The sequence below is a fragment of the Corvus hawaiiensis genome, chromosome 4 (assembly GCF_020740725.1).
Source record: "Corvus hawaiiensis isolate bCorHaw1 chromosome 4, bCorHaw1.pri.cur, whole genome shotgun sequence".
NCBI classification, from domain to species: Eukaryota; Metazoa; Chordata; class Aves; order Passeriformes; family Corvidae; genus Corvus; species Corvus hawaiiensis.
Genome location: NC_063216.1, coordinates 17052440 through 17079280, shown reverse-complemented (window position 1 = coordinate 17079280; position 26841 = coordinate 17052440).

Here is a 26841-nt window from a genome sequence, read left to right as displayed (position 1 = left end):
TTAAGAATAATACAGCAGCTGAGCAGGAGGACAGTATTTGTTAAATGTTACTGTGCAGATCTTAGTGTGAATAGAAAATATGATGTCCAAGAGGACTTTTCTTGTGTTGATCACGTGGGTCTGAACATTTTTCATTGCACTCCTTCTCCATGAAGTGTCAAAGCCAGTAGGTATCACATTTCCTATCACCAATAAGGGAGTCAGCTTTTCTGGGAGCTACCACACATCATGGTAGATGAGTGGAGCTGATCCACCTGGGCCCAGAGTCTTTTCTGAGAAGGAGAAGAAGGACAGAGCCTGGCTTGGAAGTGAACCCTTCAATCAGGTTACAACACTGGGATAATAATGGTAGAGTCTACGTAGGGACGTCAACAGCTGCAAATTTACACATCTGGATCCCTCTATTGGCAGTAGCAGATATCAAACAAGTGTGATGAGTAACCGAGCCAGATAACAGAAACCTTCAGTAGATTTGTAGGCAATAACCTGTTCTCAGCTAGCTCTGCTTCCAATGAGGTCTTGCAGGGGCTGATTTTTAGCCCTGTCCGATCCATACATTTTATGCACACACATCCATGTACATGTGTCTGTGTGTGTGTGAGTGTGGATCAACAGAGTAAACACATCCCTCTCCATATATATCTATATAAATTTATACATGCACACATGTACAAATAACCTGAATAAAACCCCTCTCCAAAACTTTGAAAGATTGGGTGACCGTAGAAAACTGAAAAGTAAGTGGAATGGTAAAATGACAAAGAGAACAGGCCACTAATACAGCATGAGTGGGAAGAATAAGGAAAGAACAAGCTTTCTAATGAAGTCCCACAATGACAAACAGAGAAAATATGCCAGAACAGGAAGGGAAGGTTAATTACAAGTTTTATTAAGAGATTTGCAGTTCATAATCAATAATCAAAGCATAAATAAATTGCCAGTATGGTGCTAGGCACAAGGGACTTGGGCAGTCCTTGTCTGTAGAAACAGGGAAACACTTAGCAGTACCTGAGAAGTTATATTCTTTATTCATTTTTCTGACACCAGTGTAACTTCTGTGAAAGCACCAACTCTCACAACATTTCATGGAATATACAGAAAAACCAGCAGGAGTTCAAAGGCAGCCACAGGGAGGATTAAACAACTGGCTGACACAACTTGAAGTGATTGTAGGAGGTCAATAATTTTTGGTCATCAGAGAAGTTGTTACAGATTATTTAGTCCCCAGCTGCACGCATCTATGTTAAACAAACTTGAAAAGCAGACTCTGTGTGTTGCTGCAACAGGAAACAAACATTTACAACCAGCAGATGACTTTGAAGAAGATATGAGACAAATGCTTAGCTGTAATGGTAATTAACAGAGGCAGCACCTAAAAATAATTGCTCATACCTCATCAAGCATAAAGCCTGCTTTAAAGAGGGATAAATATCTTGGATGCATCTGCACAGCTTCTGAAGAGCAGTGTCACTGGAGAGATGTTCATCTCCTTTAGCTGGATCTATTCTGCTAGAGGAAAAAAGAGTTTGCAATGCTTTCATGTCTTACCCTCTTTCACTCACTGTGTTCTTCTCAGAGCAGGAGGAATAAATCACCTCATTAAGACTTAAGGTTTGATAGGATTTGAAATAAGAATGCACTTGGAGAAAGCATTGCCAAGAGATTTTTAAGTGAATTCAATTGAGGGTGATCTCTGCGTGGATACACTTTTCTTTTTCAGTAAATACGTAGCCACAGGTGACTCACACAACAAATGGGAACTTACTACTTATGTTTGTGTTTTCTCATAGGAATTGTCTGCTTGTTTTCAAAGGTGCTCCCAGGATCCTGGAATTTTTCTCAAAATTGTTGCCACGCAATTTTACCTGTGGCTTTCAGTCCAAATTTAATCTTTAAAAAAAGAAAAGGGTTCTTTAGAGACTTATAAAAGTACCCTATGTTCCAAGAAAAATTTTGAACTAGAACATCACATCATCACTATGATGCCAATGTGTGCAACTCTCATCATTAGAGTAAGCTTGCGTAGCTTTTCTTTGTTGCTAAATATGTAAACTGAGCCAGCTTATTTTCTCCATTCCAAATGCCTAACTGTGGAATTCATCTCACCAAATGTATATGGCTGCACCTGAGCGAGCCACTCTCGGTTCCCTTTATAGTCATTGGGGAGAAACAGGCCCTTTCTGGACAGGATTCATCTCCTCCTAAAGCAGGCATCTGTAACTGATTAGATGAATCCTGCCCATTGTTCCTCTCCAGTGACTATAAAATGGAGTCCAGGAGGAGCAGTTCAGGCGTAGACACTCACATTACACATGTCTACAATGAGATAGTATTTAATGCATCTCTTCTCATTATTTACACATAACAGCAGAGAAACTAACTAAGGGGAATAGGTTATTGCTCTGTTTTTAATGTTATGGTGTACGTTGTACCCAAATTTGAAAACATCAAAAGTACTGGAAACGTTAAACTACGTTAAAAATTCTGGAACATAACTAGCATCATATTCCATAAATAATTACTTTAAAATCAATAAGGACCTGTTCCCATAACCCCCCAAACCATTGGCATATCTCCTATTCAGTTTCAATGGCACTGCAGAAAGATCCAATGGCTAAACACACTCCTGCTTCAGATGGTTCTTTGTAGGAAATTACATCCCTCAGATATTACCAGAAATGTGTTGACTTCCTACAAAAGTCTCCTCAGAAAAGCTTTTAAAACTCCTAATGCTCCTTAAAATGGTGGCAGATGGTATTAAGAGCATTTGCTAATCCAGGATGCAAAGGACAAAACTAAAAACTACCCAGAGGTATGCAAAGCTTCCAGGATCTTTTACAAAAAACCTCCTGGTTTTGGACTGCCCAGCAGTTTGTTAAGCTCAGCCAGCAAAGCTAAACAGCCAACAAAGTTTAGCAACACAAGTTAGAAGAATCACAGCATCCAGGCTTTGATCAGCTGCAACCTGACACCACGGGGTGGGGACAGATGCTGACTTTTCCCAGTGGTGCTGCCTGTGCGCTGTAGACACCCCACAGCTCAGGGCTGAGTATCTCTCACTCCCCAGAGCCCAAAACAGGGGCTGGGAAGGGCTAAGCACCAAAGACTCAAGATAAATGGAGACAGAAGCAGTGCTGGCATTCAAGTTTCACCAGGGAAGTAATTTCATTCCCTTCAGGGAAGGGCTTTGCCAACAATACTGTTGAGGAATGGGTTATTAAAGAAAAGCTGTGGGAAGGATAGATATTTCATGTCTGATTATTGTCTTGGATAAATGAATATGAAACAAACAGTATGAAATAACAGATTATTTTTAAAATTAAGGCCAAGATAACAACAGTTATTTTGAGCCCCCAGCTGAGATCTTTTCACACTCAAAAGTCTATGGGCTGCTAAATTCCTCAAATCACACTGTAGAGAGCAATTCTGCACTGAAAATGAGCAACCAGCCAAAGCTGTGTCAATCAGAGCAACAGACCTCTCCACTTCCACCTCCTTGCTCAGTAATCCTACAGTTGCCTCTCAGATTCAGCAGTGACAGCTGCCAAAATCCTGGGAGAGTTGGAGGGAACTCAGGAAGAAACACCAGTGCGGATGTGTGAAGGTCTGGCGTTTCTCACTCCCATTTGTGGTGCTGTTGATCAGTCCACAAGGTACAGTGGTTTTGCCATGTATTCCAGATTGAGGAGTGGATTGTGGAGCTCTTCCAGTACTGCCTGTGTCTGGCCAACACAGCACATTTCTCTGGCAGATTTTATCACAGAAAGGGATGAATTTGGCCCTTCTGGAAGCTGGGGTGGGGAGCTCAGGGAGGAACTCACCAGTGTTAAGCTTTGGTTTTAGATAAAGCTGAATCAGTTGGAATAAAAACTGAGAAGGGACTTCAGAGCATTTTTTAAATTTCAAAACATTCCCTCTTTATGGTTATAAAACTGGCCTTCAGATTTCAAGCTGTGCTAGAAGGGAAATAAGTACAATATTTAGAAGCCATAGGTAGAATTACTGAGGAATAGAAATATTGCTCCACTGTAGAGCTAGAAAAAAATATGCATCTTTTTTGAGGGATAATCCAGCATTTTATCTGCTATAGGGGGGCAGCTAAATTATAACAGTAATAAGAATAATTCAGCATGGTATGGCTTTTTGGAAGTATGCTTATGGATATGTCCAAGTTCAGAAGAATATATTTCCAAGAGAATTGACGGATTAGAGCCATAGCAGCATGGATAGCTGGCAAACACATGTGATATATCATCCCATACTGGTCCTTTAAAAAATACTAGGAATTTAGATATTTTTAATCATCAGTGCCTTGGCATCTGATACCTTTATCCAAATCATAAATCAAAGAAATGAAGCATGAGGGTAACACAGAAACTGCTTCTGCTGCTGAAAACTGTCCTTGTGTTTTTAACTGATATTATGTTCATCAAAGTCCTGACCAACGGAGAATAATGATTTACCTCATATCACAAATAAAAGTCACCAATTAAAAATCCTGGCAGCCACAAGAAAACTCTCAGAAGTGAGGTCCTCTGCTGGCAAACCCTTCATATTGGTCATGTATGATTTGCTCCCAGCCATCGACAAGAACACCCTTCACTCACACCTCTTGCCCATGAAGGGACAAAATCCACAGCTAAGCTCAAAGATATAACCTCAGTGTTTCCCACAAGGGAATGTTGAAACATTTTGAGAAATTATGAATGAATTAATTCCTTCAGTTTATGCAACTCTTTACATAATCCCAAGTGATGATGTTTTATTTCTAAATGAAAGAGTAGAAGTGATGGAATTCAGGGAATTCAGGACTCAGATGAGTGATGTTCTTTGAGTGAAGAACACCTCAATGGTGCCTTGGATGTACTTGATCGTGCTGCAGAGGGGACACACACAGAGGAAAACGTGTGGGTGATATGATTCTAAACCAGGCAAGGATAAAATTGTAGCTGAAGTCTCCAGGCAAAATTGAATCCACTTCAATGGGCCCTGAATGTTATATCAGGTGCCCATGAGATGTAAATACCCCAAACAACCATCAAATGCTGTCATGAATTATTTCTTACAAACAGATCCCTGGCACAACAAATGTCATATTATTTAAATAAAATCTTAAAAACCTTGAAATCATGTCCCTAGCCCATTAATTGCTTTTACATTTATTATCAAGTACAATTAAGTTACTTCATTATTAAAATTAGATGATGAGTAGGAGCTTTTGCTGTTGTTCCATTCACCTGGTGGAGCTTTTGAATTGCATTATCTGAGAAATATCACCTCAGAGATATGGCATGCATAGGCTTGAACATTTCTGTTTACAGCATCATTAAAATGTCACTATATTTTTCAATGCTAGAAAAAAGCTCCAGTGGAAGAATGCATGCAGAAATCTTTCCATTATGCAACTGCCCTTAAGAGTAAGATTTACTTGAAGATTTAAACTAACAAGTGACATTAATTGAGAAAAAAACCCCTCCATAATAGCATTTTTTTGACAAAGTAGTAGTTGGTCATTGTTATATCACACTGTGAGTGATTAGAAGCAAATCGGATTTATCTGCTGAATGCACAAAGCAATATGGTTACTGCAGATGACACTCTCCTACAGCACCTGCTGCTGCAAAATGTATATCTGCACTGAGCTCTGTGCAGCTAACCAGTGCAGAGACAGAAAAAATATCCCAACTCATTATGTACATGGACAATTCCTTTCCTTCAACAAGTCAAATGGATAAACTGTGAGTTATGGAAACATTAAGCACTAATTCCTGATCTGGTTACTGACCTCCTCACAATGTTTGATTTGGGTGCCTGGATAAGCTTAAAGCAATCTTTTGGAGTAAAAGTGCTGTGTAAGAGTTAAGTTGTTCTTCCTTTCTCCTTGGCTGGCCATATGCCCTCGGCACTGCTGCCAACAAGTATAAAGTCTATTCTGTCAGTTTTCTTCTCACAGCTTTTGGTTTCTGAGTACGAGAGATTAATCATGAGAGATACTGGACTAGATTTAACCAAAAGCCACAAAAAAAAAAAAAAAAAATCAGCCCTATGATATTTTGGCTTAAAAAGGAAAATATGAATTTAGGAAGCTAGTCAGGGTATGACAGTGATCCTGTTCAGGAATCCACATTTTGGAAAGTGTCCTGTGGCCTAAAATCTGTCTGCTGAGATCCTTGAGGCTGGGCTGGAAAGTGTTTATATTCTGTACACTATTCTGCCCATAAGATGATTTGAGTTTTGGTCAGAGTACTACAAAGATGCCTGGCTGAAGTAACATAGTACATTGACATGAATTCAGTAGTTGGCATGATTTCTCAGCCTATAAAGAAGTCTCAATAAAAATATTTACAATTTCAGAACCTAAGTTCAAAAGATTTTTGCCTCTTTTTGGCTTAAATTTAAATTCCCAGGTATGACATTGCAGCACAGAAGTGCCCCTTCATTTGTCTTTTCCAGTGACTGACAGTGAGCAGTGTGGAATGAAAACTTTCACCATAAGTTCATTTATTCACTTCAGTTTCACTTCTTTCTTTTCCTTGCCACACCCTCATATTTAAAATGGAGAGGCTTGTAGAGCCGCACTGTCACCATGCAAATATGGTGCAAACAGTCATGAAGCTGCTCTTCCAGCAAATTCACACCATCCCACATCATCATTTGAATGCAAGAAAGTGATGCTTCCTTTAGAAATTAAATACAAATTAGTGAGCAAATAGAATTAGAAAGCAGTAACTTAAAGCTTCTACTCCATTAAACCTATGTATCTCCTTGCAAGAAAAAAATGGTTTTTTTACCCTGCTATATCAGCTTTTGCATACTGTGCCATATATGCTGCAACACTGGCACAAGTAAGATGAATTAATGATGGTAGTCACAGGAAGCAATAATAAAGTTATAAGACAGCAGTGCTAAAAAATGTCCCCTAAGAAAATAATATGATTCTTACCTATTCATTAGCTCTTGAAAAATTTCATTTGGCAGAGGAAATATAAAGCCATTTATGACTGACTTCAAATAATCCAAAGACACAAATCCACTCTGACTGACATCAATTTCTCTGAAGGCTTTTTCAATGTCCTGATAGGCCGAACAGCGCTGTAATGAATACAATTCATGGTGTTTTGTTTAGAAAAACCAAGTTCATGAAGCTTTTAAAACAGTGGTGCATTTTTTACAAGACCTTTTCAAATGTTCTTCATTGTGAACTGATCAAATAGGTTACCCTGGCATGCTCTGACGGTCAGATGTTTAATTAATAAGCTCACTACAAAACAGTATTCCCAAACACATACTTTCAAATGACAAGTCAGGCAAGTTTCTCAGATAATAACTCTGCTTCAAAATTCAGAGCTAAAAATACTTTGTGGATCAGCCTGCTTGATAACCCCTGTCCTGATGTAAGCCTGGAGCCATCTGTGGCACAACCTATCATCAAAGTTCTCTTTATTAAAATGGGTTGTTAGCACAATTAACACTGGACAATGTTAGATGTGGAGTAGTTAAAGGAGATGTTGTTTAAACATATCACACATTTCTTTGGTTGTTTTTTTATTTTAATTCATGGGTTGTTGCAAAGGAGCTATGTGGATGTGGGGTTTTTGCTAATGGGACTTGTAAGATGCCTGAAAGTTGACTTACTGCAGATTTTTAAAAGGTTCATGCAACAATAGGAAGACTGGTCTGTTTTTCTGAAATGTTGGCTCATGTTGGGCTGCTGAACACGGAGAGCATCCTTGAGGCTTTTCTCTTCACACCCTCCCCCCCAGTTTTTTACAAGTACCCCACCTGCTTCTAAGCTGATGAAATTGCAGGGTGAAGATACAGGATAGGGAGACCTGAGAAAGCCCAAAATAAACATGCAGCACTGAGAGGGCTTGTAAGGTGAGGTGCACTGTGCTTCCAGTCCAGACCTTGACCTCCCTATCAAAGATCTCACAGAATATTCTGAGCTGGAAGGGCCCCACGAGGATCATAGAGTCCAACTCTTACAGGAATACAGGCCCATGCAGGAATCAAATCCTCGACCCTGGCATCATTAGCACCCTGCTCCAACCAAGACAGATGAGAAGAAAGAGGGTCAAGATGTCGAAAATCCCTGTAGCCTTGCTTTTCCCTCCTCTCCTGGATTTTCAAGGTTGAGAAAGCCCAGTTACAGGCCTGTATAACTGAGCCTGTGCAGATTATTCCTGATTCAGCTTCTCTTTTCCTAGAGAGTCAGAATTTTCATGGTATAAAGGCAAAGTATTGAATGTTGGAAAACTTTTGTTTCTTTTCACCTTCCCATGAAGCAGGTAGAACACAGTTATGTTCCACCATCACACTTCACAACCACCTTCTGTTAAATGAACATCTAAGGGCCTCTAGAGAGGTCATTTGCCATGACTACTCCAGCTCCACCCTCTATTCTCAGCTTGCCACCACACATTGAAAATGTGTTTCTGTGGTAGCACCTATCTGCTTATAATTTATTTCAGAAAATAATTGTCAGACTGACACTAGCTGTTACTCAAAGTCATTAATGAACTTTATCTGACAGAGTGATCTAGCAATTCACATCTTGAAACACAGTTTTGATGCACTCTTATTTTGTGTTAGCCTAATCTGGAGTTCTAATACTTATGTTTCAATGCTGTGAATCTAAGCAAGACTGAAACACACGAAATAAAACAGAACTGCTGCTTTTGCTAACCGGCTGTAAACGCAAACAAGATATCAGATGCATGAAATTGGTTCATAAAAGTAATGGGTATGATTACCAGGCCTCAAAGCTTGGCAATTTTCTTATCCTGTGATGCCTGGCTCAGCTTTGCTCTCTGTCAGAGTATTGCAAAGTATTACTGGCATTCCCTTACCCTTTCTGTGGGTGCCCCCTCAGTGTAACCAGACTGCACTCTGCCATGCAGCACTCAGCTGGTGAGGACTGGAGACAGGGTTTTGCTGGCGAAGACTGTAGAAAAGGTCTTTTCTCCTTCTGCTCCTTCCCTTTTATTTTCTAGCAGATTAGTGCTGTTAAGAAAACTGTCTTAGCAAAGTCCAGAGCTTTGTCGGCTTCAAAGAAATAAAGCCATCTAAAACCCTTCAAGACAGCTTTTGTTAACTGGATATATCTTTGTTTACAAACAGGTCAAACAAAACCTGAAACACAACTTTCTTGTATTTCAAACTTGATCAGTAGTTCAAAACTGTGCTAATGAATCTGTGCATTTGTTTTATTTTAAAATTTAATAGAGCTATCTTATAATCTCAACAGGCAACTTTATTAGGTTCAATAACAGAAGGTACCACTAGAAAATAAGTCCCTTTCTTTGTCTGCATGTTTTCAGAATGATCCATCAGTAAAAGTAAATTTTCAGAAAATGGAAGAGAGTATCCATAATGGTCTTTGATAATAAATGTGCCTGTTGACTTTCCCTTGGTCAAGGAGGGTTGGTTTAGAGAACATCCAGGCTAGTCTGACAGCTACAAGTCCATGGGCCCTGATGGGATGCATCCACAAATGCTGAGGGAGATGCCGGACACCACAGCGAGGCCACTCACAGTGGTGGCAATCAGGAGAGATGTCTGAGGACTGGAAGAGAGCAAATGTCACCCAGGTCTTCAAAAAGGGCAAGGAGAAGGACCCAGGGAACTACTGGCAAGTCAGCCACCCTCAACTCTAGAGGCCACCTCTGTGCACATGGAGGACAAGGTGATCAGGAGTAGTCAGCAAGGATTCACTGAAGAGAAATCATGTTTGACCAACCTGATTGCCTTCTATGATGAAACTGCCTGCATGGATGAGGGTGGGGAACAGTGGATGGTGTCTTCTTTGACTTCAGCAGGGCTTTTGACACTGTCTCTCACAACTTCCTCCTAGGCAAACTCAGGAAGTATGGACTGGATGAATGGACAGTGAGGTGGACTGAGATTGGCTGAACATCAAATCCCAGAGGATCATAAACACTGGTACAGGGTCTCTTTGAAGGTCTGTCACTAGGGGTGTCCCCCAGGGTACAATACTGGGCTCAGGACTGTTTAATTTATTCATCAATGCCTTGGGTGAGGGGGTAGGTGGTGACAGAGCTGGGAGGAGCAGCTGATTCCCCTGGGGCTGCACAGCCCTTCCCAAGGACCTCAGCAGGGTAGAGAGATGGGCAGAGGAACTGTCTAAAATCCAGAAAAGACAAATTCAGGGTCCTGCACCTGGGGAAGGACAATCCCTGGGGTCCTGATGGAAAACGAGCTGTCCCTGGGCCAGCAGTGTGTCCTGAGGGCAAGGAGGCCAATGGGATCCTGAGGGGCATCAGGAAGAGCATTCAAATCCTACATAAAGTGCCATTTTCTTGGCCATCTACGTGAACGTGAATTTTAATATATCCACACATTTCTCTTCCAATAATATGAGACTATTATGATATTTTTAGTCAAATTCCAGTGTAACTTACGGCAAGTCATACCTAAACTCTGTAGCAAGTTGTCTGAATTTTATAGTGGGCTGGGAAATTTGCAGCAACTTCATCTGGATTAAATGGAAACCTCACTTTGCAGTTAGAACTCATTTCCACATGGTATTAACTTTTACAGCTTGATTGCAGCATTTACTTTTTAGATATTTCCCTTGATTGGCAGTGAAGTTACTGCATACACCTTTCAGAATGAAAGTCTGTTCAGAAAACACTGCTGTGACTCAAGCTCATTATTTATGTTACTAAGCAAGGAACTTAGAAAGATGTAGTTTTTAAAATGAAAATTAAAAATCTGTCGCATAAAGAGGATCCATAAAGTCTACAGCTAAAATGGTACCATTAGCACATCTTGTGTATCACAGGCAACTAACTTTCTTTGAATTTTTTTGCATTTAGCCCCATAATTAGTCTCTAAATACAATAAATCTTGCTTTTGATTAAAGCATGTCTTACAAAAATATGTCTAGTTAGTCCTGATATATTTGTTCCAAGAAGAATTGATTGCCTCACTTTTAAATTTGAATTTATCTACTGAAGATGCTACGCCATATGATGCAGACACCTCTTAAACTCCCTTCTCAAAGGTTAAACAGATTGTCTGCTAACATTAAGTTCTAAAGCATTCACACCACCCCTTGAATCACAATTATGGTGCTTTGGGGGTTTTTTTGCACAGTTTTCCAACATCCTGAGAATGAGAGCAGCGGATGTGAAGCTGTGTTCTGGTTTTGGCTTCCAACAGTAAATGAAAATAAAAGTTCTATTTCTTTCAGACTTTTCCTGGTCATCTTTGGGGCATTAACCCTTTAGAAGTTCCTCATAGTAGAGGCCAAGGTCTTAGGGAAATAAAGGTAAATACCACCCACTTATAACCCTCTAATTGCATCAACATGGGGGACAGGAGGAGGCAGGGGAATTCTGCTTGCAGTCTGTGGGACTATTTAAGTGATAATGAGAAGAGGTTAACCTGGTTAACCAATTGTCAATTTCCATTTGGGACAGGAAAAGAGACCTGCACTGTGACACACCCTGTTTTCCTCTCTATTCTTCGGGGTTTTTTGGCAAAACACAAAGGTACATTTAGCTGCTAAGATCATCATAATTCCATTGCTTTTGTGGGATACTGAAAGACAGGAATTCACCATCACAACATTAAATTTACTTAATAAAATTGGGAATTGATTTACTTGTCTCTCACCTCAGTTTGTGATGATCAATTGTAAAAAATTAAAATTTGTAACAATTAATTGTAATTAATTAATTTAATAAAAATATAATCCTGCCCAAGACACAGGGCTCTTCTTTTTATCACAGGAAACCACACACCTGTTTGTGATGCAGGTAAAACATGGGTCTATGCATAATTCACAGAGGACTTCACTGCTTTTCCCCTGAAATTCCCCCCACATCCTATTTCCCCTCAAGACTTCTCTTTGTGTCTTGCTAGAGGGTGAGGACTATCTGAGAATTAATTTTGAAGGAAATTTTAAAGGGATTAAGATTATACTAGCTGGGAGTTGTACATATGGGAATACAGCATGAATGTACAGGCAGTACTCGGACATATGTGGGGCACGGTGGAAACATATGTAATAAAATGGAGAGATTCAGTTCCACTTTGAACAAACTTCTCATGCCTGCATTCAAAATTAAAGGCATACTTCAAGAACATTTGTGATAGGATTATTTGGGGATGGACACTTTGATTTTGCCACGAGAATGCCATGAGAAAGATCAGGTGAATAGTAAATCTCAGCATCAGGAATGATACCCTGGCTCATTTTAGGAGTGTCTGAAACTCGCTCCTGATCACAGTTTACTTTTTGATCTACCAAAAAAACCACCAAGCTACAACATAAAGGGCTACATTCACAAATTATCATGGCCTTACTATAAAATAGAAATGCTCTTCAGTCATAATCTTCCATCTGTGACCATTCCCATGAGGATTGTCCCATGAAAACCATTCCTTCTGCCAGGAGCTTTCCACTGGTTCCCTCCTTCAATTACTGCTGCTTTGAAGCAAATGGCTTGTTATGCCTCTGTATACATCTAGGCTGGAGAGAGAATCCCATTAGATTAGCAATAGAAATACAGAAGGAATGACTGGTTTGAAATTGTACTTTTGCCCTCTGTTCTTTATGCTCCACTTTCTTACACAGGATCCCACGGCTAGGCCAGGATCACCACCCTGCTTTGCACACCATGAAACAAATCCCTACAGAAGGGCAGGGTACTACCTGGATGTGTAATTAATGAAGATTAAGCTGGTTTTGGCAGCAGCCATTGAAAGTGGGCCAGAGCCTGTTTTCATGATAAAAATCAATAGACTTTTTATTGCCCTCACCTGGGTGTATGAAGAGAACATAATTAAACCCCCAAATTCTTGCTTCTAACCATGACAATGATTGGTTCGCTTTCACAGATTTATTGACCAAGAAAGGTATTCCCAAAGATTGGCTTTGTACATAGCAGTCTCTTCCATCCTTCTCTACAGTGAGAAGGAGGAAAAACAAGAAACCCTAAATTACTGTCCTCAGCTGCTTGCTCTCTGGATATACTAATATCTTTTCACTTACTAGGAAGAGCAACAAGCCCTGGGTACTTCATGTTAGCTTTTGGATGGCCTTGCTCTTCCTGTCATTAAATAATTTCCCTATTTATTTTTATGACTTCTCTATTTATATAATGTAAATCATTTCACAGGTTATAACCTGAAAACACCATTCCAGTACCTGTTTATGTTCTATACTTGCTTGAGTACACTGTTTCCACATCTTTGCACAAGTTTTCCCTAAAATCTACCTCAGTGCTGATAAGACTTACACCAGTAATGTTCTACACATTTTAAACTCTGGATTTATCTTAATTTCAATATATATTCCTTAAGCAACACCTCATCTGAAATTATTTTTTTAGTTAGTAATTTTCAGAAAATGGAAGCTGACAATGCACATTTAATAAGCATAGAAATGGCTTCTGGTTTTCTAAGTATCAAAATATGCTAATTATAAGTACTACTATTCATTATTTTTCTGCTTCCTATTTTTACACACATACAGATACTCCTAATTGTTAAAAGAGAAAAACAAACAAATGTACCCATTATACTTTTTATGAATCCAGCCCATTGTTCAAGGAAAAGAAATCATTCTTTACACAAAGATTTGCTCCGAAATTGCTGCCAAAGAAAATAACCTTGAGTTATTTGCTGCATAACTGCCACATGAGAACATTAAAGGTGCCTAGGGACAGCTTCATCTTGAGCATGTGACTTTTAAGAAAAAGCTTTTAAGTTCAATATTTAAAAATTGCTGCCGTATCCTTTTTCTTCCTCTGATCTTTAAATTAAACCCAGTTATCACACATAAGAAGAATTCAGGTGCTTTTGTTTCTGTGATTCTGGCCATTTATCTGATAGCGAAGGTTTGTATCACCTGGTTGTTGTTGTTGGGGTTTTAGTTTAGTCTTAGGTTTTCCTGTTAAAGGAATTTTCTCCCATAGGCATGTTGCTAGGGGACAAATAGCTGTACTTAAGAAAGACAAAGAGGGGAGTGGGGCGGGCCTGGCTACTCTTTTGTCTACACCTGGGTGTGGGGACAGTTCGCTCTGAGCATCCGGAGAGAGAAGCTGCAGAGAAAGGAGCTGCTGCTGCTTTCTTTTTGGCCGTTCTTTCTTCCTGCTGGAAGCAACGCCGGGACCCCAAAAGCCGCTTTTCCCTGCCCTGCTGGAGACCGAGCTGTGGCTGCCCTGCCCCGCTGCTGCTTCGAGCTTTCGCTACGCTGTAGCCCTGCTCGCCCTGCCTGCCTGGGCCTCCGTGGGGTTCTCCCATCTGGATACATCTCGCCTGCCACCCGGGATTTGCGTCCGTCCCTGCCGTTCCAGCCTGCCGTTTCAGCCTGCTGTTCCTGAGAGCCCGGGATCAGCTGCCCAGCGGTTTGTGAAGCCTTTGTTCCATCCTTCCCGGGATCCCAGGGCACCAGAGCCGCGTGCTCCCCGAGCTCGCCCCGGAGCGCCCCCTGCAGCCGCGGGGGAACCATCGCACCTGCCCTGCTCACCGGGAGCCGCCAGCGCCCCTGCCGGCTGCGAGCGGAACTGCACCCGAGGGGAGAGGGCCTGACAGCCGAGAGGGCTGGCACTGGGTTTGTGATTGCTGTTACTGCCATAGTTGTTGTTGTTTTGTTTGACTGGTTATATACATATATATATATAGTAAAGAACTGTTATTCCTATTTCCCACATCTTTGCCTAAAGGCCCTTGATTTCAAAATATAATAACTTGGAGGGAAAAGGGGTTATATCTGCCACTTCAAGGGGGGCCTCTGCCTTCCTTAGCAGACACCTGTCTTTCAAAACCGAGACAGATCTTGGCGCCCAATGTGGGGCCTCAGGGCATTAAGAGATAGAGGTGAAAAAGGAATAACAGTTCCTGGATAACTTTATTTTGTGTGCTGGATATTGGAACCTTGTTAGGCAGCACTATGTGGTCTAGTTTACCCTGGTTTGGGTGGCACGTAGCCGTGGCTATATTCTTCCCCTTTGCAGCTCCTTACTTGAGTATGGGTCCTCTGACTAAGGCTACCATTGCTGTTATCCAGCTTGCGTTATGGGTCGAGAAGGTGAGGAATTCATGGGTTTTTAACTTCCTCCGGAATGTGGGCACATGGATAAACAGCTATCACACACTGAGCACATGTTTTTGGGGTTATGTTAACAATGGTACCTTCTGTGAGGAAATGACACCAGGGGAAGTTTTCTCCCAACCCCTCAACCAGTTCTTTGGGCCCACCCCATCAATTTTCGAAGGGTTTAAATTCCCTCTGAATACTAACCATCTGCTGCTGATAGGCCTACTCTATTTAGCATTCAAGGATAAGTTGAGATTGGCTTGGATATCTACCCGGACACCAGCCCCAGAGACTAGAGATCCTGCCCCAGAACCTGACATGGCCCCAGAGAGTAGAGTTCCTACCCCAGAGCCTGATCCTGCTCCAGAGCCTGACACGGCCCCAGACACTAGAGATCCTACCCCAGAACCTGACACGGCCCCAGACACTAGAGATCCTACCCCAGAGCCAGAGCCTGCCACAGCCCCAGACACTAGAGATCCCGCCCCACAGACTGATACCGCCCAACAGTCCACCTCAGAAATGGACTACCCAAACTGGGTGGGGGTACTGGAAAAAGGGATGCAGGAGATGTGCCAGGAGATGGGCCAGGTGCGCAAGGAGATGTGCCAGGAGATGGGCCAGGTGCGCCAGGAGATATGCCAATTGCTAAGGGAATACACCTCCTCAGCTAGTGAAAAACCCTCTCCCTGCCCCAAAGAGGGTGAGTCCGATGGTGCAGCAGTGGAACCCACGGATGTTACAACCGTCCAGGCTTCAGCTGAACCACAAGGGCAACCACAGCCAGCAGCGGTCGCCCCTGTGCAAAGGAGGAAGTATAAGACCAAATCAGTACGACCAGTTAATGATGATGGGCAACCAGGGCCCTCACAACCAGCAGGAGAGCCAGAGCCAGAAATCATTACTGAGTCCCTGTCACACGACAGTCTCCGTGCTATGCGAAACGACATTGTGCGAAGGGGGCGTGAGCCTTATACCACCTGGCTGCTTCGGGTTTGGGACCTTATGGGCACAAGTGTGCAATTGGATAGTGGTGAGGCAAGGTATCTGGGATCGTTGACCCAGGACCCAGGTGTGGACCAGATATTTGTGAGGGAGCCAGGGCCTCTCTCTCTCTGGGAGCGGCTCTTAATGAGTGTGAGAGAAAGGTTGATTCACAAAGAAAGAATGCAGGAGTATCATCATAGAATGCAGTGGAAGACACTCGAGCAAGGGATCCAACAGCTAAGAGAGGTGGCAATATTAGAGGTACTCTTTGGGAAGGATGGACAGCATGATAATGACCCCGATAAGGTCAGGTGCACAGGACAGATGATGTGGAACCTGGCAAGGCTAGGGCCATCGCAATACACCACCTTCATTGCAACGATTGATGCTGACAATACCCGAGAAACAGTGGGCTCTGTTGCCAACAGGCTCAGGCATTATGACAGCATGATCAATGGCCCGCTGAAAGCTCATGTCTCTGCTGTGGTCCAGGACCTCAAAGAGGAGATGAAGGAGATGAGGGAGGAGATGAGGGAGGAGATGAGGAGGGTCAGTGTGGCACCAGTGCGAGTCACAGGCCCCCAAGTCAGAGCCCGTCGTCCCCCTGCTAGAGAGAGAGGGTACACCCCACGAGCTGAGCTGTGGTTTTTCCTGTGTGAGCATGGGGAAGACATGAGAAGGTGGGATGGGAAACCCACCTCTGCCCTGGCAGCGCGGGTGCGTGAACTCAAGGAGGGAGGCACTAACCGAGGGGGTTCCGCTAAGGTGAAGGTAGCCTCAGCCTCCCGTGACCGAGCTGCCAGGTATTATAGAAGGGAGGATGATATGTCGGATCCCCTTGAAGGTACCTCGAGCATGTACGCCCAGGGAAAGAATGATAACCAGGGCTAGAGGGGCCCTGCCTCTAGCCAGGAAGAGGCACGGGAGAACCGAGTTTTCTGGACGGTGTGGATCCGATGGCCTGGCACATCAGAGCCACAAAAATATGATGCATTGGTTGATACTGGGGCACAATGTACTTTAATGCCATCGGGACATGTGGGGGCAGAACCTGTATCCATCGCTGGGGTGACCGGGGGATCACAGCAGTTGACCCTTTTGGAAGCTGAGGTGAGCCTGACTGGGAAGGAGTGGCAAAAGCATCCGATTGTGACCGGCCCAGAGGCCCCGTGTATTCTGGGCATAGACTTCCTCCGGAATGGCTACTACAAAGACCCAAAAGGACTCAGGTGGGCATTTGGGATTGCTGCTGTGGAGGCAGAGGGCATTAGGCAATTGAACACCCTGCCTGGACTATCTGAGAATCCTTCTGCAGTTGGGCTCCTGAAAGTGGAAGAGCAACGAGTGCCAATTGCCACCTCGACAGTGCACCGCCGGCAGTATCGGACAAATCGAGATGCTGTGATCCCCATCCACAAGATGATCCGTGAGCTGGAGAGCCAAGGGGTGGTCAACAAGACCCACTCACCCTTCAACAGCCCCATCTGGCCTGTGCGCAAGTCTGATGGGGAATGGAGATTGACTGTGGACTATCGTGCCCTGAATGAAGTGACTCCACCGTTGAGTGCTGCCGTGCCAGACATGTTGGAGCTCCAGTACGAGCTGGAGTCCAAAGCAGCAAAGTGGTACGCCACTATTGACATTGCCAATGCATTCTTCTCCATTCCTCTGGCAGCAGAGTGCAGGCCTCAGTTTGCCTTCACCTAGAGGGGCGTGCAGTACACCTGGAACCGACTGCCCCAGGGGTGGAAGCACAGTCCCACCATCTGTCATGGACTGATCCAGACTGCACTAGAAAAGAGTGAGGCTCCAGAACATCTGCAGTACATTGATGACATCATTGTGTGGGGGAACACTGCAACCGAAGTGTTTGAGAAAGGAGAGAGAATAATTCAAATTCTCCTGCAAGCTGGTTTTGCCATCAAGAAGAGCAAGGTCAAGGGACCTGCCCGAGAGATCCAGTTCCTGGGAGTAAAGTGGCAAGATGGACGACGTCAGATTCCCACTGAGGTCATCAATAAGATCACAGCAATGTCTCCGCCGACCAACAAGAAGGAAACACAAGCTTTCCTAGGTGCTATAGGTTTCTGGAGGATGCACATTCCCGAGTACAGCCAGATCGTGAGTCCTCTCTACCTGGTTACCCGCAAGAAGAATGATTTCCACTGGGGCCCTGAACAGCAGCAAGCCTTCGCCCAGATCAAACAGGAAATTGCTCACGCCGTAGCCCTTGGCCCAGTCAGGACAGGACCAGAGGTGAAGAACGTGCTCTACTCTGCAGCCGGGAACAATGGTCTGTCCTGGAGCCTCTGGCAGAAGGTGCCTGGTGAGACTCGGGGCCGACCACTGGGATTCTGGAGCCGAAGCTACAGAGGATCTGAAGCCAACTACACTCCCACCGAGAAGGAAATCCTGGCAGCTTATGAAGGAGTCCAGGCTGCCTCAGAAGTAATCGGCACAGAGGCACAACTCCTACTGGCACCCCGACTACCGGTGCTGGGGTGGATGTTCAAAGGAAAGCTTCCCTCCACGCATCACGCCACCGATGCTACTTGGAGCAAATGGATTGCCCTCATCACGCAGCGCGCCCGAATTGGAAACCCAAGTCGCCCTGGGATCTTGGAAATAATTACAAACTGGCCAGAAGGTGAGACTTTTGGGTTATCTTCTGAAGAAGAAGAGGAGCAGGTGACACGTGCCAAAGAAGCCCCACCATATAACGAGCTACCAGAGAGTGAAAGACAATACGCCCTCTTCACTGATGGTTCCTGCCGAATTGTAGGCGCTAGCCGGAAATGGAAAGCCGCTGTATGGAGCCCCACACGACAAGTTGCACAGGCCACTGAAGGAGAAGGTGGATCGAGCCAATTTGCTGAGCTCAAAGCTGTCCAATTAGCTCTGGACATAGCTGAAAGAGAGAAGTGGCCAAAGCTCTACCTCTACACTGATTCATGGATGGTAGCCAATGCTCTGTGGGGTTGGCTGGAAAGGTGGAATAAGGCAAACTGGCAGCGCAGAGGAAAACCAATCTGGGCTGCTGAAGAGTGGAAAGACATTGCCACTCGGGTAGAGAAGCTATCCGTGAAGGTCCGTCATGTAGATGCTCACATCCCCAAGAGCCGGGCTAATGAAGAACATCGTAACAACAAACAGGTAGATCAAGCTGCGAAAATAGAGGTGTCCCAGATAGACTTGGATTGGCAACATAAAGGAGAACTGTTCCTAGCTCGATGGGCCCATGATGCCTCAGGCCATCAGGGCAGAGATGCCACCTATAAGTGGGCACGAGACCGAGGGGTGGATCTAACCATGGACAGTATCTCCCAGGTTATCCATGACTGTGAGACATGCGCTGCGATCAAGCAGGCCAAGCGGGTGAAGCCTCTGTGGTATGGTGGGCGATGGTCCAAATACAAGTATGGGGAGGCCTGGCAGATTGATTACATCACACTGCCTCAAACCCGCCAAGGCAAGCGCTATGTGCTCACAATGGTAGAAGCCACCACTGGGTGGCTGGAGACCTACCCTGTGCCTCACGCTACTGCCCGGAACACCATCCTGGGCCTGGAAAAGCAAGTCCTTTGGAGGCATGGCACCCCTGAGAGAATCGAGTCTGACAATGGGACTCATTTCAAGAACAGCCTTATAAACACCTGGGCTAGAGAACATGGCATAGAGTGGGTGTACCACATCCCTTACCATGCACCAGCAGCTGGGAAGGTTGAGCGGTGTAATGGACTGCTTAAAACCACCTTGAAGGCACTGGGTGGGGGGACTTTCAAAAACTGGGAGATGCATTTAGCAAGAGCCACCTGGTTAGTTAACACTCGAGGTTCCACCAGCCGAGCAGGCCCTGCCCAATCCGAACCCCTACAAACAACAGATGGAGATAAGGTTCCAGTGGTGCACATGAGAGGTATGCTTGGAAAAACTGTTTGGGTAAAGTCTGCCTTGAGCAAAGACAAACCCATCCGTGGGGTTGTTTTTGCTCAGGGACCAGGTTGCACCTGGTGGGTGATGCAAAAGGATGGAGAGACCCGATGCTTACCTCAAGAGGACCTTGTTTTAGGGTGAACTACCCATGGCTCTGTACTTGTATCAGTATCAGCACGTATATTTGTATATAATTTGGGTAATGCATAGATTTATATGGTTAAAAAAGTTAAGTTTCATGTAACATGTTAGTATGGGAAAAAATTCGGGGTGGATAATGTTGGGGTTTTAGTTTAGTCTTAGGTTTTCCTGTTAAAGGAATTTTCTCCCATATGCATGTTGCTAGGGGACAAATAGCTGTACTTAAGAAAGACAAAAAGGGGAGTGGGGCGGGCCTGGCTACTCTTTTGTCTACACCTGGGTGTGGGGACAGTTCGCTCTGAGCGTCCGGAGAGAGAAGCTGCAGAGAAAGGAGCTGCTGCTGCTTTCTTTTTGGCCGTTCTTTCTTCCTGCTGGAAGCAACGCCGGGACCCCAAAAGCCGCTTTTCCCTGCCCTGCTGGAGACCGAGCTGTGGCTGTCCTGCCCCGCTGCTGCTTCGAGCTTTCGCTACGCTGTAGCCCTGCTCGCCCTGCCTGCCTGGGCCTCCGTGGTTTTTCCCATCTGGATACATCTCGTCTGCCACCCGGGATTTGCGTTCGTCCCTGCCATTCCAGCCTGCTGTTCCTGAGAGCCCGGGATCAGCTGCCCAGCGGTTTGTGAAGCCTTTGTTCCATCCCTTCCCGGGATCCCAGGGCACCGGTGCCGCGTGCTCCCCGAGCTCGCTCCGGAGCGCCCCCTGCAGCCGTGGGGGAACCATCGCACCTGCCCTGCTCACCGGGAGCCGCCAGCGCCCCTGCCGGCTGCGAGCGGAACTGCACCCGAGGGGAAAGGGCCTGACAGCCGAGAAGGCTGGCACTGGGTTTGTGATTGCTGTTACTGCCATAGTTGTTGTTGTTTTGTTTGACTGGTTATATACATATATATATATAGTAAAGAACTGTTATTCCTATTTCCCACATCTTTGCCTAAAGGCCCTTGATTTCAAAATATAATAACTTGGAGGGAAAAGGGGTTATATCTGCCACTTCAAGGGGGGCCTCTGCCTTCCTTAGCAGACACCTGTCTTTCAAAACCGAGACAGTTGTAAATTCAGGATATCAGTGGAATGTTAAGGAAATAGGTAGCTGTATCTATAGATATGGATATTTCATGATGGCTTTTCCTCAAAAAACTGGAGAATGAGGTTAAGCCCTGATGTGAAACCTGGATGAATTTCCTGACCATTAAGACTAAATGACCAAGCCCAACTCTGAAAACCTAAAAGTTGATTTGGTCTTAGGGAGAGTTGTATTTTCCATGTAATCAAGTAAATCTTTAGATGGGAGGGCCATTCAAAAAGGGTTCACTACTTCCTAGACAAATCTGAGTTTCAGAACTGTCAGACTTCTGGAGTTTTTCCAGAAATTTTTTAATAAGCTTTTGGTGAGGTAAAACAATTGCTTCATCTCTCTAATGTTGGTCTGACTTATCTGAAAGAAGTGCTATGAGTGCAAACAGAGCTCTCTGGCCGAGTTTGTGGATCCAAAACACATCTCTGAAAATGAGTATTTCCCCTATACTGTGTAGTATATTTCCTCAGCCCAAAAGATATGTATGAGCCATGCCTCAGGTCAGGATCTTGAGAGAAAAACCCTCCTAATAATTACACGACTGGTCCAAAGTCAATTAAAGTTAATAGAGAGACTCGACACCATGGCCCAGAGCAACCATAACAGGATTATGGGAAAAAACACTTGTTAATCGATCCAAGGCAAATATTTGGCAGGCTCTGGCTTGAATCAGAAACAGCTGCAGAGTCCAAAAAGCAGAAATCAATTCAGAAGACCACACTGTGAAGGCACAGTAGGAAGAAAGTTGGTGGCAGAACTTGGCCCAAAGAATGGGACTGGGTTTGGTTTTGTGCGTTTGGTTTTTTTGTAAGAGATCAATGCAGCAAGAAGAATTTTAAATGGGTTATATTATACTATAATTCAAAACTAGAAACCTGAAGATCAGCAGGAGCACAGACCCTATCAAATAAGAATAAATTGCTCTCTAAAAGTCACAGGCACAGGTCCATGCCATGAGAGGTGCAGTGTCCAGAGAAATGTGACAGACAATCATATCAAACACAGCCTTGCAGCCAGATGAGCGACCAATATCCTAGAATGTCCCTGGACACATGGCATTGAAGCAGAGGCCCTCTACATTCACAGAAACCTCAACAGCAGCCTCAAAAGTAGAAGAATCCAAGATTTTTGCCTTGCTGGCTTTGGAATATGGCACTCCAACCTTTACCTCAAGGATGGGAGCTGAGTGGGAAGCAAAGACCATTAGCACTTACTTGGCCTCCCTGCTTATCTGCTCTGCATATGCTAAACAAAATCCTTAGAAGCCTAAGGGCTACTGATTTTTTTCAAGGAATTTCAGAGATGAAAATCTTGGGAACCCAGATATTCCATGGGAATTTCCAGATTTTTTGCTGTTCACATTGGATTTCCCCAGTTTCACAGCCATTATGGCTACTGTCAGCAGTACAGATTTTTGGAGCAGGCAAGAGACTCAATAAAGTTCCCAAAAAGCAAAAAAAGTATTGTCCTTGCCCAATATAACAGGAATTCAGGGGGAGACATGAATACATTTGAAATAGCAGAAGCCATTTAGGTTTGAAGTTCTTGACTTGCCCATGTTGCCCCAACTATGATACAGACAAAATAAGTCAACAGAGTTCACTTCAGGCATGACGATTACAGAGCGTTCAGCTTTTTGCATTAACAAATGTGCAGACAGAGGAGCAGAGCACACTCATCTGTTTTATCTTGTCCTCGAGATTTAACTGGACCCAAGCAAAATTCTCAGCTCAGAAGTGAATTGGATTCATGATTTTAATGACACTTTGAAAAAAACCAAAATACTTTATTCCTTTGACTAGGGCAGTAATATCCTCCTTTAAACATACTATTAACTGTCTCACAGCTTGTACTTCGAGAAGAAAATACACTTTCATCTGCTTTATGGTTCATCTAGAAGTAGAAATTCAGATATAATTTGGGTGTATTTAAACATCCTCAAATTTAATAGGCTTCTTCTGAAGTTGCTTGTGTAATATTCCAACAGTAAGAAAATAAAGGTTACATTTTATCTCTGTATTGTGTCTGGTGTCCTGTTGCTAAACACAAAAGTGACTCAGGACCATTACTTTCATCATGTTAAGCTTTGGAAGTTTTTCTGATAAAGCTTCATTTTAGAGTTTGAAATCCCCAAAAGGAAAATTTGTGTTCTTTTTTTTATCATGCAGCACTTATGGGATGTGGCAACATTTTTATAAATTTATTACCTTTCAGATTGCAATGCCAAACATAAGGTTTATTATCAAATAAAGCAACATTTTTGTTTTTTGATTGCCTGCTTTAGAAGAGTATTACTTCTGCTCTATAATTGCCTCTACCAAATTATTTAACTGGTTTTGTTGATAACTAATTCTGGAAAGTATCCCAACCAGAAAAAATACACAAAGTGGAATAGTGTAGCCAGGCAATATGAAATGAGAAAAAATACTTTGGAAGTCGCTCCCAATGAAATTAATATACAAATAAAAAACCTGAACAAACCCTCAAGCAATAAAATACTACCCTAATTTGCTTTGTTTTCTTTTAGGTCCCTATTCACCAAAGAGTATCTCAGGTGGTATTTCCTGATGGATATCACAGACTCCAAAATCCACAGAAAGTCATTCACAATCATGAAACTAAATATTCTTCAGAAACAGAGCGTGTAGGATCATGGAATCATAGAAGGGTTTGGGTTGGATAGGACCTTTAAAGCTCATCCAGTCCAACTCCCCTGTAATGAACAGGGGCATCTTTGACTAAAGCAGGGTGCTCAGAGCTCCATCCAACCTGACCTTGAATGTTTCCAAGGATGGGGCACCCACCACCTCTCTGGGAAACCCATGCCAGTGTTTTACCACCCTCACTATAAAAAATTTCCTCCTTAAATCAAGTCTGATTCTCCCCTCTTTTAGTTTAAAATCATTACCCTTTGTCCTGTTGCAACAGACCCTGATAAAGAGTCTGTTCCCATCTTTCTTATAGACCCCTTTAAACATTGAAATGCTACAATAAGGACTTCCCCAAAACCTCCTCTTCTCCAGGCTGACCAACTCTGATTCTCCCAGCCTGTCTCCATGGCAGAAGTGCCCCAGCTCCACTTGGTGCCTCCTCTGGACTCCAACAGATCAAAGAATCATGGAATGGTTTGGGTTGGAAGGGGACCTTGAAGCCCATCCCGTTCCACACCCTCTGCCATGGGCAGGGACACCTTCCACTATCCCAGGTTTCTCCAAGCTGCATCCAGCCTGGCCTTGAACACTGCCAGGGATGGGGCAGCCACAGCTTCTCTGGGCAACCTGTGCCAGGGCCTCACCACCCGCACAGGGAACAATTTCTTCCTCATATCCAGTCTAAACCCACCCTCTGTCAGTGTGAAGCCATTGCCCCTTGTCCTGTCACTACAAGCCCTTGTAGATTGTTTCTCTCCATCCCTTCAGGCACTGCAAGGCCACAGTGAGGTCACCCCAAAGCCTTCTCTTCTCCAGGCTGAACAATCCCAGTTCCCTCAGCCCTTCCTCCCAGCAGAGCTGCTCCATCCCTCTGCTCCCCTTGGTGTCCCTGCTCTGGACTGGCTCCAGCAGCTCCCTGTCCTTCCTGTGCTGGGATCCCAGGGCTGGATGCAGCCCTGCAGGGGGGTCTCAGCAGAGCGGGGCAGAGGGACAGAATCCCCCCTCCCCTGCTGCCCACGCTGGGGGCTCAGCCCAGCTCAGGGGGGTTCTGGGTTGGGGTATGTTGAGCTCTCACCCACAGCACCCCCCAAGTCCTCCTGCCAGGGCTGCTCCATCTGCTCATCCCCACCTGGATTGAACCCAGGTGCAGCACCAGCACTTGCTCTTGTTAAACCTTATGAGATTCAGTGATTCAACACTCAATGAGTTTTCATTTCACCAGATCACAGTATCTGTGATACAACATTTCCCTGTTCACTGCCTCAAGCTGCACAGGATGTGAAGATATGCAATGGTACCCTTGTTTAAATAGCAGCATTCCTCCACCCCAGGGGAAAAAACCCAGTAATATTCAAACCTCTTGCAGGAATTCAGCAAAGGCTTGAAATGCAGGTGATAAGAGATGTTTCGTTTTCCAAAGGCAGGGTTTCACTTGTCGCCTGGTTATCAGGATCGTTTTCCCCCTGAGAGGCAGTAGCTCCTGGCTCTCTCCGGCTCACTGATGTCAGCAGGAGTGGGGAGCCACTTTCTCATTCAGAAACCAACAAATTCAGATCAGCTGCAAAACGGATGGGGTCTTGGCTCCTGTAGGTATGTCCTGCACACACCTTCTATCCCCTTGATACATTGATTCTGCTGAATAATTTTTTTTTTTTAATCTTTCATATATCCTGTGTCAGACCAAGAAACTGAAGGGGTGAAGCAAAAGGCTTTCCTAACACCTCTTATAAGCAGAGTAAGGAAAATTCTTTCTTCTTTTCACTACTTATTCCCCTGGAAGAGCCTCTTGGGTTCTCACTATCTCTTCTGTGCAACTTTCAGAGTGGAATAGGCACAAACATCGCCATGCAGACCTCCCAACCCTGTCCTGGATCTGAGGACAGGAGCATTCACTCCCAAAGCCACTCCTGTGGGACTGCAGGCAAGGGCAGTCACACATCATCTCTCCAGTATCTTAACCCCCATCCTGAAACTCAGCGTGATTGGGATGAATTCTGATACAGGGGCTCATGCCTTTGGAATGAATTACCAACAAACACATTTATCCTTGCATACTATTGCATCCATTTAGTCAGAGAAAGGCTGAAGGCTGCAACTTGCATACAGAAGATAAACTGTCAAATTAGCCTGCTGCTGCAGCCTGCAGCCACTGTCACTCAGAAGATCACAGAGGCCTCATCGTTTATTGTTATTTTTCCTCTCACAGAAAAATCACAGCTGCTTCTTTACTTACTTTCAGATTCCGAGCCCTTCATCCTAAAGCAGGTCACCTTGAGGTGTGTTCCTCTCTATCCATCCTGCATGGCTCCAGACAAAAAGTCTGCAGCACCTGATAATGTTTTCCACATCCTCTGCAATCTACAAATTACAGATGATTCCAACGAACAGGAATACAGTACAACCTTCCCTGTCACAGTAGGAAATGTTGCAATAGCACTCCCTGAGAAATGAGTATTTTTCATTTACTCAGTGTTCTAAGGCAAATTTCTCTTCAAATGGCACTAGTAAACTTCAAGACTATTTTGGGCAAAGAAATGAATTTCAGATTCACATATTTTAAATAGTAGGCAGAGGATGTTCTTCCTTCAGTACTAAAACCTGGAGGTTTGCTGGAAAGAAAAGATCAAGGCAGGTATACATTTCCAAAGTATCAATGAACTCCAGAATATTAGTGAAGTATTATTTGGTTCTACGTATACCAAACCTTTTTTTTTTTTTTTTCCACTTCTCCAAAAATTCCTCAAATCAAGAAGATAGAGGTTGAAAGAAAATGTACACATGGGACAAAAAGACAAATATATTAACATTCTAGTGACTGCAACTGCCTTCTCCAGGTCTGTTAAACATCTCAGCAGCCTGGACCTTGGAGTAAACTTAAAAACTGAAAACTGACAATAAAAGTAGTATTGGAATTCTTCCATGCTCACTCTGTTCTGTGTTGAATTGTTCAGCTTGCAAGAACAAAGCCATGTTTTAAAATATCACTCTTTT